At 38.5% G+C, this 12,228-nt stretch overlaps 1 long non-coding RNA gene across 1 annotated transcript in view; it reads right to left on the bottom strand.

Moving 5' to 3' along the window:
- The window catches only part of LOC139806842 (uncharacterized), a 31,256-nt gene extending 19,071 nt beyond the window's left edge, over positions 1 to 12,185 (bottom strand). Inside the window, exons 1-4 of the long non-coding RNA XR_011730371.1 lie at positions 11,963 to 12,185; positions 7,376 to 7,472; positions 4,854 to 5,122; positions 4,492 to 4,599 (exon numbers count right to left, since the gene is read on the bottom strand). This is a non-coding gene — a long non-coding RNA (uncharacterized lncRNA). The remainder of the gene's footprint in view (positions 1 to 4,491; positions 4,600 to 4,853; positions 5,123 to 7,375; positions 7,473 to 11,962) is intronic.
- Positions 12,186 to 12,228: the final 43 nt, after the last annotated feature.

Here is a 12,228-nt window from a genome sequence, read left to right as displayed (position 1 = left end):
CTTGTTTTATATAGACTGAAAAGACCAGCAGAACAGATAAAAAGAAATACTGCTCATTAAAAGTACTAAATCCTAACACTGAATTTGATGAGAATAAATAATAGCTTGATAATAGGTATCAGTAAGAAGCATCTCAGGTAGAAATAGAAACTAAGTCTAAAATTTTATCCAAGTTGTCCTTTGTGTTTTTTGTTAAGATAAATGGTCATAGAGGAACTCAGTACCTAGATAAATCCAAAGTAATTTTTACATGAAAGCCTAATTCCTTTTATCACCCAAAAATTCACTTAAAAAAAAAAAATAATTACCAGGTCTCAGAATAACATAACTACCTGGGGAACATAGCATTAGCTATAGACATAGAGTCCTTACCTGCTTTGTGTTACTGCTAGCTCCAAATTGTCTCATTAAATTATTGTGGATGTTCCTGACACATGCTGGGACTCCTATCACAATTAGTGCAACATCTCCAGCACTCTGTGCAAGTCTAAATCAATCAGCTTATTTAGGACTAGCCCAACATTTCTAATTGCAATATCAGCAAACACGTTAATCACTGCTTTGTTGCCCCATTTTATACTTCTCATAATTACTTCTTTAAGATATATTTCTGTCAGGCTACCAGTAAGATTAACACTGGGCTAAAAGGGGACCCAGGGTACCAACGTTTAAACACATTCTGGTACAAACAGCAGTCCCCTTTCTACTCCCCTCAAAGATTTCCTAGTATATCATATTTCAAAAAATTAATATTAATGCATACTTTAATTAATCTTAAGAATGGCACAGAGAAAAAGAGAAACTGTTAAAAAAATAAAGTTAATGGTACAGAGTTTAGATACTTGATTTATGTATGGTTGCTAATGAAAAATTATTTCTTCCTCTATGACCCTAACTTACACAAGCTCCACAACTGTATTTCTTTACACCCAGTATTGCTTTGTCCAGATCATGTATGGAAATGTCAGGCTTTGTGGCTTCTTACTTTTGAAATATGACTATTACAACAGTGATGAGATCACATAAGTTTCCAGATAAAATTATCAAAATTACAATAAATATATATTGGCTAAAAGAAGCAGAAACCCCTACCTGAAACACAGGCCAGACAGCAACAAAAACTAAAACAAAATGTAAAAAATAGAGGAAAAACCTAATTACAGCTGTTTCCCTTTGCCCCACCCAGGAGAACCCATGAAATGTCAGATTTAAATAATCTAATTTCACAGAAATTCTTTATTTATCACTGCCTGAAGGAAAGAGGGGGTAGACTCAAAACCTTCTTTCCAGCAGAATATTTGTCTGTAGTGGAAATTACTAAAAAGTCTTCAAAGAAGTGTTCCAGGATCCTCAGGCTACCTCTGTTGATGATGTCAGGAATTTTAGCACTAAGGGCTTCAGCAGAGAAGGAGGAAACATGGATGGGGAAGTGGGTTTTGAAGTGAACTCAGAGAAACTGACAAAATACAAAATAAAACACGTTAGGGCTTGATCATGCAAACACAGTTCTCAAAAGTAAAATTTCTATTGACTTCCAACACGAGCAGAATCAGGGTCTCAACAATTGATCAAAAAACACAAGTAGATACAAGTTCTGACTCTTCAAGATTTTTAAAAAATATAATCAGTAAGGCTAAAAGGAACCTGATAATGTTGTTATTTCAGTAACCAGCTCAATACTCACAAAGGAAAAATAAGGGAAACCATTTATCCATGATGAGCCCTCAAAAAAGTATCACAATCCATATTTGTGGAACTCAGTGGAGTTACTGGGTGAAGGAAGAAAAAGTATCAATAATTATAAGCTTGAGTTAGATGGTAAATCAGTTAAGGATGAGCACTTGTGACCTAAAACCAGTAGAAGCCAAAACATGAACTTTTTACAGCTCCCATCTTCTACACAATGAACCAGCAACAGGTCTCAGCTAATCCTAAAGCTCCATACATTCTTAGCCCTGGTTTCAATTGAGAGTTTGTTCCTCATCCTGTAAATACCCCTCCATTCCAGACATGCAGCACAATAATGTTCTTCAATCCAGAAATATGAAAAATATTTTAGCTGATGCAGCAGAAATGTGATGATATGAAGCAAATGTAAAACAGAAGGATTAAAACAATCTGGACAACTAGCAGCATTATGTCAGTGATATCAGTGCCTAGAAATTTCTTTATTACAGTGTGATGTCTTGTAATGACATCAATAATACAGAGGAGAACACTCTTCAACATGCATGCACTGCTTCCATTAGCACAGCAAACTGAAATAAGCAAGATAACACTGCTACTCCAACTCCATTTACTGATCTAATCCTACTTGAAGCAGTCATTAATATCTTTTCTAAAGAGAGACTTGGAATAGAATACTGAAACAAAAATCCTGTAAAAACACATCAATGGTTGGAAGAACAAAAAAAAAAAAAACACAACCCAAAAAGCTGCATTGAGCTTACTTGCTTGGCCAACATCATGAAACTACTAGAGATTAATCAGTAAGTGTAAGAGATATGGTGCTCAATACTGACTGGAGAGACTTGCCAGTCAAATTACATCTAATATATCTTCCATGGTCATGGATCTCATTAGATATATGATACATGGAGAACCAACCATAGTTAAACAATAGCTACATGTATGTTATTGCTGAACAACAAAATCTCTTGAAACTCTTTCACTGGCAGTTCATCAATACTGGATAAAACCAGGATGATTCTCCATCACTGCATTATTATATACAGGCTATAGGCAGTGATGCTTGAAAGCCTCAAGAACCTCATAATTTACCCATCAGAAGTCATTCCCGAGGTATTTTGAAAGTTAGCCAACATTTCTCTCTCCAAAATGAGATGAGAATAATCAGAAATCAGTCAAGCAGTGGCCAGAGAAGCTCACCATTTATTTTGGTGAGTTAAAAAACAACTGGAAAAGGACAAACTCCATGAACCAGTATTTTCTTGCAAATTAAGCATACCAGTGGGACAAACAAAATAAGGGCAGGACAGCAGGAGACAGAGGGATGGCATTTATGAGGCTGTTGCACAGTCACTTTGTTGTTCCATTTTTTTCACAGGGTGGAAGAATATTCCAAAGAGATGGGGGAAAAAGCAACCATTTCTACATATATTGTTCCATCCTCCTACAGGGCACAAGTACAGGTGCACATGGCACACAAACATGGATACCCAAGTAGGGACTCTAAGGCTAGGAAATTATGGTTGACTGCCTGAAACAACAGGATGCCTGGAAACCCCAGAAGTATCTTTAGCCCAGTGAACTGTGTGAAAGAACCACTGGTTTTTGTTTTGAAGCCCTAATATTTAAAGCAAAACACATTTTTTAATGTTTTCTCTGCTATGACATCTTCCTAAAAACACTGAAATGCCTCCTCTGAAAGTGCTCTTTTTCTGTTGCAACATATGGCATCCCATCCAGAGTCACAAGAGATTTTGTTTCTAATTGATTAAATTGCATGAGTCACAGACAGGATTTGCACAAGGAGTGCAAAAGCATCAGCTTGTTTTTCATGCATTTCATGAAGTTACCCACAGCTAGGACAGCTACTGCTACAGTCTCAGCTACCAAGTGGTCATCAAAATGCCTCCTCAGAAGCCTTGAACTAGAAACTTCAATTCAAAGTGACAGACTCATGGGATTTTATTGTGGTTTTTTCTCAAACCTCCTCATTGCAATTAGGGGATCAACTGCTATGGATACAGAATAGGAATTTGCCAGTTCCAGTATTTCAAATTTCACTATAAAATATATGGAACCAAATTCATGACCTTTCCAAATCTTAGTTCTTCTGAAGAAAAAGTGGTTTGACTGAACTTCTCACAGCTTGGATTGGCAGTTCAGGCTACTCCAGCATCAAAATAATTCACAGGTTAAGGCTTGCTGGCTGTTCCAAGAATCACAATTTACCAAGAATCACAAATCAGACATGACAAGAATCAGAAAAATATTATGCCAGGAAAAAGCTAAAAGTTCCTGCTCGCATTGTGTGCTTGAATCCTTTACTTCAATGCAAAATGGCTTTTGCATGGAGGTGAAAGCCTATATGGTTGAGTATTTCTGATTTTTCCTGAAACTTGGAAATTTAAGATACTCTAACTGCTGCATTTATGGGCCCAGTTTCATATGCCAGTCAAAGTTGTTACTAGAAATGTGTGAAGTACCAGCAATATTTCTCCACACTAGTGATGGACAGAAAACCTAGACTCCAGATTCAAATTTTCAGCCCCATTTCATTTTTAGTAAATGAATTAAGACACTGAAAAGAAACCCTAGGAGGGAGAAATTTCTCTTATAAAACAGAAATGTCACAAAATTTTGTTTCTATTCATTATGAGAAATTCAGCACTCTATGCTAAATAAAAAAAAAAAAAAAATCACTTAAGAACTGCCTGTTTGTATTACTGCTATGCAAAAATACTATTTTAATTTTTCTGTTAACTGAAAAGCTGAGCAGTCAACTAATCCCTTATCTTTACTCACCATGCTGGCTGCTCAAAGCATCTCCTGCTCCACACAGGGTGTCAGATCCAGATTCTGGCTCCTTCTCCCTCAGGGACTGGTAAACCAGCCAGAGCAAATCCAGAGCTGCTAATGGCAGAAACAGGAGATTTCAGTTCCATTTCCAGATGCAACGTATGTCAAAAGAGAGCTTTTACACTAAAATCCAGCAAAAGAAAACAGTTTTGACATTTTTGTTTGTTTGTGCTGATAGGGTTTAAAAACCTAATTAAGTCAAAATACAAGAATAAATTGAACATGACAGCCATTAGTTACTCAGTATATTAAATTTACAGCTGGGCAAACAGGAGAAAATACACATTAAGTAGAACATTGAAAAATACCTTTCCAACAAGCCAATTAGATTTTGTCAAACTGGAGATAGAGCTGACAAATGGGAACGTACAACTCATCCAGGTTACTCCTTGTGCTTTCCAACTCCTGTTGAAGTGCTGCTCACTTTCTGTTGAAGGCTGCTGTTTCTTCACAAGTATCCTGCTCTGGCACGGTGTCCCCACAGGCTACAGTGTGATCATCTGTTCTGCTGTGGTCTTCTTCATCAGCTGCTCAGAAACACCTACTCCACCATGGTTTCTTCCAAAACTTCCAAAGGCTGCAGGAGAAATATCTGCTTTGACCCATGGTGACCCTCCTCCCCCTCTCATTTTTCTCTCACTTCCACCTCCACAGGATTGTTTCTCATGCCTTTTTCCCCCCCTCACTTCTGTGCAGTGTTCTCCACCAGTTCTGAGATGTGTTCACAGAGGTGCCACCAGCTTTGCTGATGGGCACAGCTTTGGCCAGCAGCAGCTCCACTGCAGAGCCAGCTGCAGCCAGCACAGGGCAGCCTCAGCCCCTTCTGACACAGGCCACCCATGCAGCCCCCCTTATCAAAGCCACATAAACCTACTACAGCATTGGAAGTTAATTCAGTTAAAATATTATTCAGAGGGAAAAGTCCACAAAGAGTAGAATTTTTTGCTCGTTCCTTTATCTTTGTTGCTTATTTAAGAATGGTGTCAGAACAGCAGGTTCTTGCATTAAGCACGTGTAAAATTTATTCTCTCATTATTGTTCTTTTAAGCAACTGGAGAAAAGAAGGAAATAATTATGATCTTGACTCTCTCCTGACATAACTACTGTAAAATTGAAGCAATTATACATTCAAGGTAAATACAAATGCAGCTCAACAACTAAACATTTCACTTCAATAGGTAAAAATCCCTTAAAGCTTTGGCAGATGTATTTGTTGCAAAGTTCTAAGAGAAAGGAAGAACAGGTAAAACACTGCCTAAGACACCCAGGGTCTCCAACCCTCGTGGAGGAGGGTGTCTCACAGAGCAAATGACATCATCTGTGCTTGGCTTGGGCACTCATGACACTGGAGGGAACTTGTCTTTCCAGAAGGATGGAATGAAGATCTGTGTTCATTCCTCTTACTGAGGGCATTTTCCTCAGAAAAGCCAAGTTATCATTCTGCCTGAAATCCTTACCTAGACATTTCAACTGAAGTCATGTGAATAACCTTGACTTCCACAAAAATGCATTTAAAAAAGATTTAAAAAACAATTAAGCTTTAGTGCTAAACAGGAATATCACGCTCTTAATACAGAATGCAAATTATTGCATTGCTCAGAAAAGGGAAAATTAAGTCTGCTAAGTACCCAATGAACAGGAGCAGAACAAATTTTCTCTCTTCAAATATATCCTTATAGTAATCTGAAGAGAATACTTCCATGATTGTGTAGAGATTTCTTCAAGACCCATTCAATTCCTTATTGTTCAGCTTACAGTGCCAGAAAAAAAGGGCCTGTTAAAGTTAACATCTGCTAACTAATCATGAAACAAACCATCACAACATTTTATAGGGTTTGAACATAGCTATGAATTTTGATTACTACCAACTCTGACTGGATTAAAGCAGCACTTCACTTTGAGACTTATAATACCTACAAAAACGGATTCCTTTATAGGAAATGCTTCTAAAAATAAACATTTTTTTTTCTGGGTTCTGAAAATATGACCTAGTATTACAAGTATGTCTAAAACTAAACAGAGAAATAAACCAATTAAGTGTATCATTTTTTTTTTAATTATTTCATTTTCAGTGTTAACATGCTACAGTAGAGATGGACATGCAAATATTCTCAAGATGGGCACAAGTCTTTTATTCCAAGTTCAGTTCCATAAGCTTTGCTGCTTCACACCAAGAGTACATGCATATATAATATGAAACAATACCAAAATCTAATTACAAGCATCTCTTGACCAGCTGTGCTCAAGCTGGAATGGCTGTATTCTGTGTACACAGTCTCCTCATACAGAAGTCAACTGGATTAGAAAAGCTTTCTATTAAGCTACTAAATCCATATCTTTGCATTATGATGGGATTAATTTCTACTCTATGCTTAACAAATTATAACCTGCTGAGCAATTCATTAATATTTCCAAAGACAATTTAAACTAACTGGAATTACTGTCTTATACACATGCATACCAAGTATGCACCCAGTTTGTTTCTTTTGCTGTCTTTCCAACTTTTTAATTCCAAAACACTTTAAAGTTAAAAATCCACACTGTTAAACCAAGAAACCCCCCCCCTCGTCACAAGAATAAAAAGCCATTTGAAGAACACATGATCCCTCACTGTACTTCTGCACTTCAATTGAATGAATAGCTCCCTCCCTTCAGGAAGGTCTCAGTCAAAGAGCTACCCCCTTGCTCCAGAGCCCGACGCACTCCAGGAGAAGTGAGTCCTGGGAGGATGCTGAACACTCCAGTCAGATCATATTCCTCACAAGAGGCACAACCAAAGCATTATGTCAAAGACTTGTTAATAACTGGAGAGCACAATGAGGGTACGTACCAGCAAGGTAGCCATTGAGCCACAGTCCATCACAGATGTCACCAGAACAATCAGCTACAGCACCCCTCTCGTTGCAGACGTCATTTCTCCACTGCCCCTTTAAACAGAAATACACACGGATTTTAAATTTCGACAACACCACAGCCAAATTATAAAGAAGGGATTATTTCAGCCAATTTTCAATAGCAAAGTGGGTGGTCCTCAAGGCTTTTTATAAATGCCCTTCCAACATTTGTGTGAAAAGTTGAATAGGGGACCACACAACAACCATGGATTATGTGGCACTCCTCTCAAGGGGAAAGGGGGAGAATCAAACATTTCTTGCCTAAGGTTTGTTACTGTGGGATACTATTATGTGAGGTCCTTCAGTTCATATATTGCATGGCATTAAATTACATGGCGAGCATGAATAACTGCTTTGTAGCACACAGAATCACACATTATTTTACTTTTTAAAGATCGTGAAAAGTAAAATAGTGTACCAAACTCAATTCCAAAAAGCTTTTATTATTTAAATCTGGAACGTAGATACACCCTTTACATAAAAGTTTAAAGATTCCTAAGGCTGCAAAGCCAAATACCACAGAAGCTTAAGTATGGGCCAATTAAAGTTTCTAGCAAGGTTAAGCTTGCAGTCGTACCCGTGTGACTCGTTACATCACAGTGAGCACCCAGAGTTTAGTGGGCCCTTTCCTACCCAGTACAGTATTATCCAGCCCCAATTTCACTAACATAAACCAACAGCAAAGTGAACCAGTTCATCTTTGTGGTCAATCCTAAGGGAGGGCAGGAGAATTTGCCAGACATTCCACAGGTATCTGCGGACAGGGCAGGGAAGGTCACTGATTTCAGCTTCAGACGTGAGAAGAGAAAATAGCATTGTATATCATACTGTGCATCTTATTCCAAGATGTGTAAAAACACCATCTTGAAGCACAGAGCTGGCACTGAAAATTAGTCTGAATTGTCTCCACATTATTGGAAGAGCTTAAAGCTGAAACATATAAGGAAATAATCAGGCAATGGTGCAAGTACAGTCAGAAGCCTTTACGGGAAGTAAACCAACTCAGTAACAGATGTCATATGGTACTCAACCCTGTTCAGCTATCAGACAACATTAGAGTCCAATGTTAGAGTACATAAAGTGCTAGAGAATAAGACTATTCAAAATCCAAATCAATCACTGTTCTGTTAAGCTGGATATCTGGCTTCCATGCCAAAGCAGCAGAAGTACCAAATGAAGCACTACTACAAACCTAAAATACGAGCCCAGTTAAAACCCCAGGTGGACACAGGGCCTAAGGTTTTAGTACTTTGTCTACACCTTTACCAATTACAGATGGAAGCTAGAAGATAAAAGCAAAGACAAAGCAGCTCTTCAGAAATATGCTCCTGAAGTGACTTGGTCTATTCCTTCCACCACTTTAAAGTAGATGATGCCATCTTCAGCAGCTACCCCAGTGACAGCAGCACTCTTGGGAATTCTAACCTGTACAAGCTTCAAGATCCACTGGCATTTTCCCAGTATTCTCTGCCCAGTGAAGGTGACCTTTAAAAGATCAGTCAGGTAGTTATACCCCTGAATGTACACATCAACAGGAAGGTTTAGAAAAAGCTCACTGTAACTGGAATTGTATCAAAATCATATACTAAAACCAAAATGGCCTGCATTTTGCATCCTTGCATATAAACATGCAGTAGGATTCAGTTGTGTGCTGCTTCCTCCAGAGAAGGAAAAAGGACAGGGGTATGAAATATGCAACCTTGCTCAGTAGTTCTTTATCCCTACCTGTAAAGGCATTGTTCTTGCTTTCAATCACATCTTACGATTGCCTACTATTAATGTCACTCATTCTCTTAAGTAATTAAGCCACCACTTTCTTAGATTTGCCTTTGTCTCTCTCTCTGGCACATTTCCTTGTCTAATCCTCTTCTCCAGATGGCATAAGGACGAGAGATAAGTGTTGCTAAAAGTTGCTTAGCAATGCAACACATGTAAGGTTTGGAAATGCTGACGTCCACATAAGCACTATCTATACATCACACATTCATGCAGAGAAACAAAGGCGTGAACAACCAGAGTGACACAGGGGCCTCCAGAAAAAGAGCTACCAGCTATGCACGAGCAAAGGGGAGCAGGAAAGGGAGACAAGAAAGGTACAAGCTTCCAGCAATGGCTTGCATTTGGCTGCCGGTTTTCATCTGTTTGGTTTGATTTTTAGACCTGAACAGGAAATTCTGCTTTATACAAACAAACCCGGAGTTTTGGTAAGTTCCTGTATTTATTGTGCAGTGGATACAAAGAAAATACAATCAGCTAATAGAGACCAAAACAGAAATAAAGAATAACAGAGGTGAAGGGAAAGTTACTTAAGTATCAACCCCAGAAATCCTCCTAAGGCTTAGTAAGAAGGAACTTATTCTGGTAATTGCACAATGTAATTGTAGATTCTCTCTCACATCTACATGTATTTATATGGAATTTATTTAAACCACAATTAAATGTTATGAGTAATAAATAAGAATATTTAGTGCATTAACAGTAATAATTTCACAAGATAATATATTGACTAATTTCTGCCACAGCCTACTTCAATAGGTTAACTACAGAAATCCACATGTAAACTACAGAAATTTCCATGTAGCTTTACTTGGGGTAGTCTCTTACTATGCAACATTTTAAAATAACTTCAATGGATATAAACTTCATCAGTTTTTATTCAGGAATTAACACTTCCAATGCCAGTTACTCCCAACATTGTGTGACAGGGCAAGACGTTCAAAGTCATCTGTTTAAGAACACAGAAAAAGGTGTAATAAATTGGTCACGAGTACTTACCACCATTTTATTTCAGAAAGCAATTTCCAGTTGATTAATGAAGCTTCCATTTTTCAAGAGTGGCTATTACACCTCTTATTGCAATTAATTTTGTTTATTCAGAATGCAAACGTGCCCACCTCTTCAAATTTCACACTATCCATTAATATGCAGTACAATTCTGAGCAAATGAAATTCCCATATTTTAAATCATTTGCATCACAACTGAAACAGATTCTTCCAAACAGGTAAATCAAATGGATTCTGAGGGAGCAGGGAACCAGAGCCTGCAGGTGAAGAAGCCCATAAGGCTTGCCACCTGTTTCGTGTGGTTAACAGGTGTATCAAACAGCAGGCCTTCCTCTGGGAAAGAAGACAAACTAAACACAGCCAAAACACACAAAGAAGTAGCAACAGGGACAGAATGGAACACAGCATCTGCTTACTGAGACTTAAGCAGCAGCCAGAAATGAGAAATCGTGGAAAGGAAACACTTTCATGAAGAAAACGAGTGGTTTTCTTCATTAACCTCTGCAAACTTTGCTTACTTGTCATTGTTTTCTTTCACTCTTGAACACGTTCACACACAAATTGACTAAAATCAGACAAACCACCACAGACATGGTTATATTTCTTTTTCTAAATCAGCAGCTTGCAGGGGCTCAGTTTTTTTACATGTTCCCTAGCATTCAGTTGTAGTTTCTATTTAGCATCTCTTGACAACGTTTTTAACAAAGGTGAAATCAGTTTTATGGGTAAGCAGTAGATAAATTAGAGTGGTTTGTCACTACTGTACTCCTCTGTTAACATAGTTCTAATTACTGCTTGTTTATTGGACATTTAATCAACATGGTTCACAGAAGGTTCACAGAATACAATATGCTATTAACTAGCACCATCCACTTGCTGACAACCTATCACATGCAAAAAATTTATCTAAAATTCTAGCCCTGACATTATTACAGTTAAAATTGAAGAGGAAAGACAGATGAATTCAACATTTACACCAAATTTTGATATTCACCAAGATATCTGACCATAAAAAACAAACCTCAAAAGTATCTTATCACGTTTGAGCACATATACAGTGTAAAACTCAATATAGTATAAAACGCTTACAACCCTACAGAGACTGACCAGCTAATGGACAAGTGTAAACCTAAGAATTCACTAATTCAGTCTCAAAACAGATGCTAGAGAGACACCCAGTGGTACATACCTGTGGGTGCACGCACACACACACACACACATATATATATATATATATGCACATAAAATATCTTGCCTCAGTGTCTGCAGACGTCAGAAGTTACTTTAATAACACCATTTTTGTTTCATGGTGTTTAGGTTATAACGAAACAAATACACTTGTAGCTATTTTCTTCAACACATTCTGAGAAGAGGTCCCAGCGGGTCCCCTTCCCTCCCACAAGACACACCTGAGGCCCCCGTGTTACCGGAGAAAACAACTAGAATTATTTAAAGAAAGATGAGGGTGAATATTGAATAACTAGCAATATAAAAGCATTAACTTCAGTCAGGGATACCTGTTTTAGAATTTAACAATTATGCACAGATACACATATTATTTTGCTTATTATTTACATTCACTTCACACCGGACCCAGGCTCTTTGGTACCTGAAAGTCATTTTAAGCCCTCCAGACTGCACAGATGCCACCAGAAATCAAACCGTTACCAACTACACCGTGTGTAAAACCAGCCCGCTAGCACAGGAAACGAGAAAACAGAAGAAACGTTTGTATTTACTTCAGCGACCACACAGGAGCGCGGGCTCAGCATCGCTTCGCCTCACCGAAGAGGCCGGACTTGGCGGTCACTTCAGCCTCATCCTCGACCCTCAGATTGAAGGCCAAGCCTGAGGGGGCACTGTGGCGGGGTCTGCTATGAGGAAAGGTGCCAACCCCTCACAAGGACCGGAGGTGGGAAGAGGAAAAATCCCAATGCCAAAGCCGAGACCCCCTCCCCACACCCGCCCTGCAGCACCTCATGCGCTCGCACTGCCCCTCAGCGCT

The sequence above is a fragment of the Heliangelus exortis genome, chromosome 23, assembly GCF_036169615.1.
Source record: "Heliangelus exortis chromosome 23, bHelExo1.hap1, whole genome shotgun sequence".
NCBI lineage: Eukaryota > Metazoa > Chordata > Aves > Apodiformes > Trochilidae > Heliangelus > Heliangelus exortis.
Note: the sequence above shows the minus strand (reverse complement) of the source record. Positions and strands in the feature narration are given on the sequence as shown.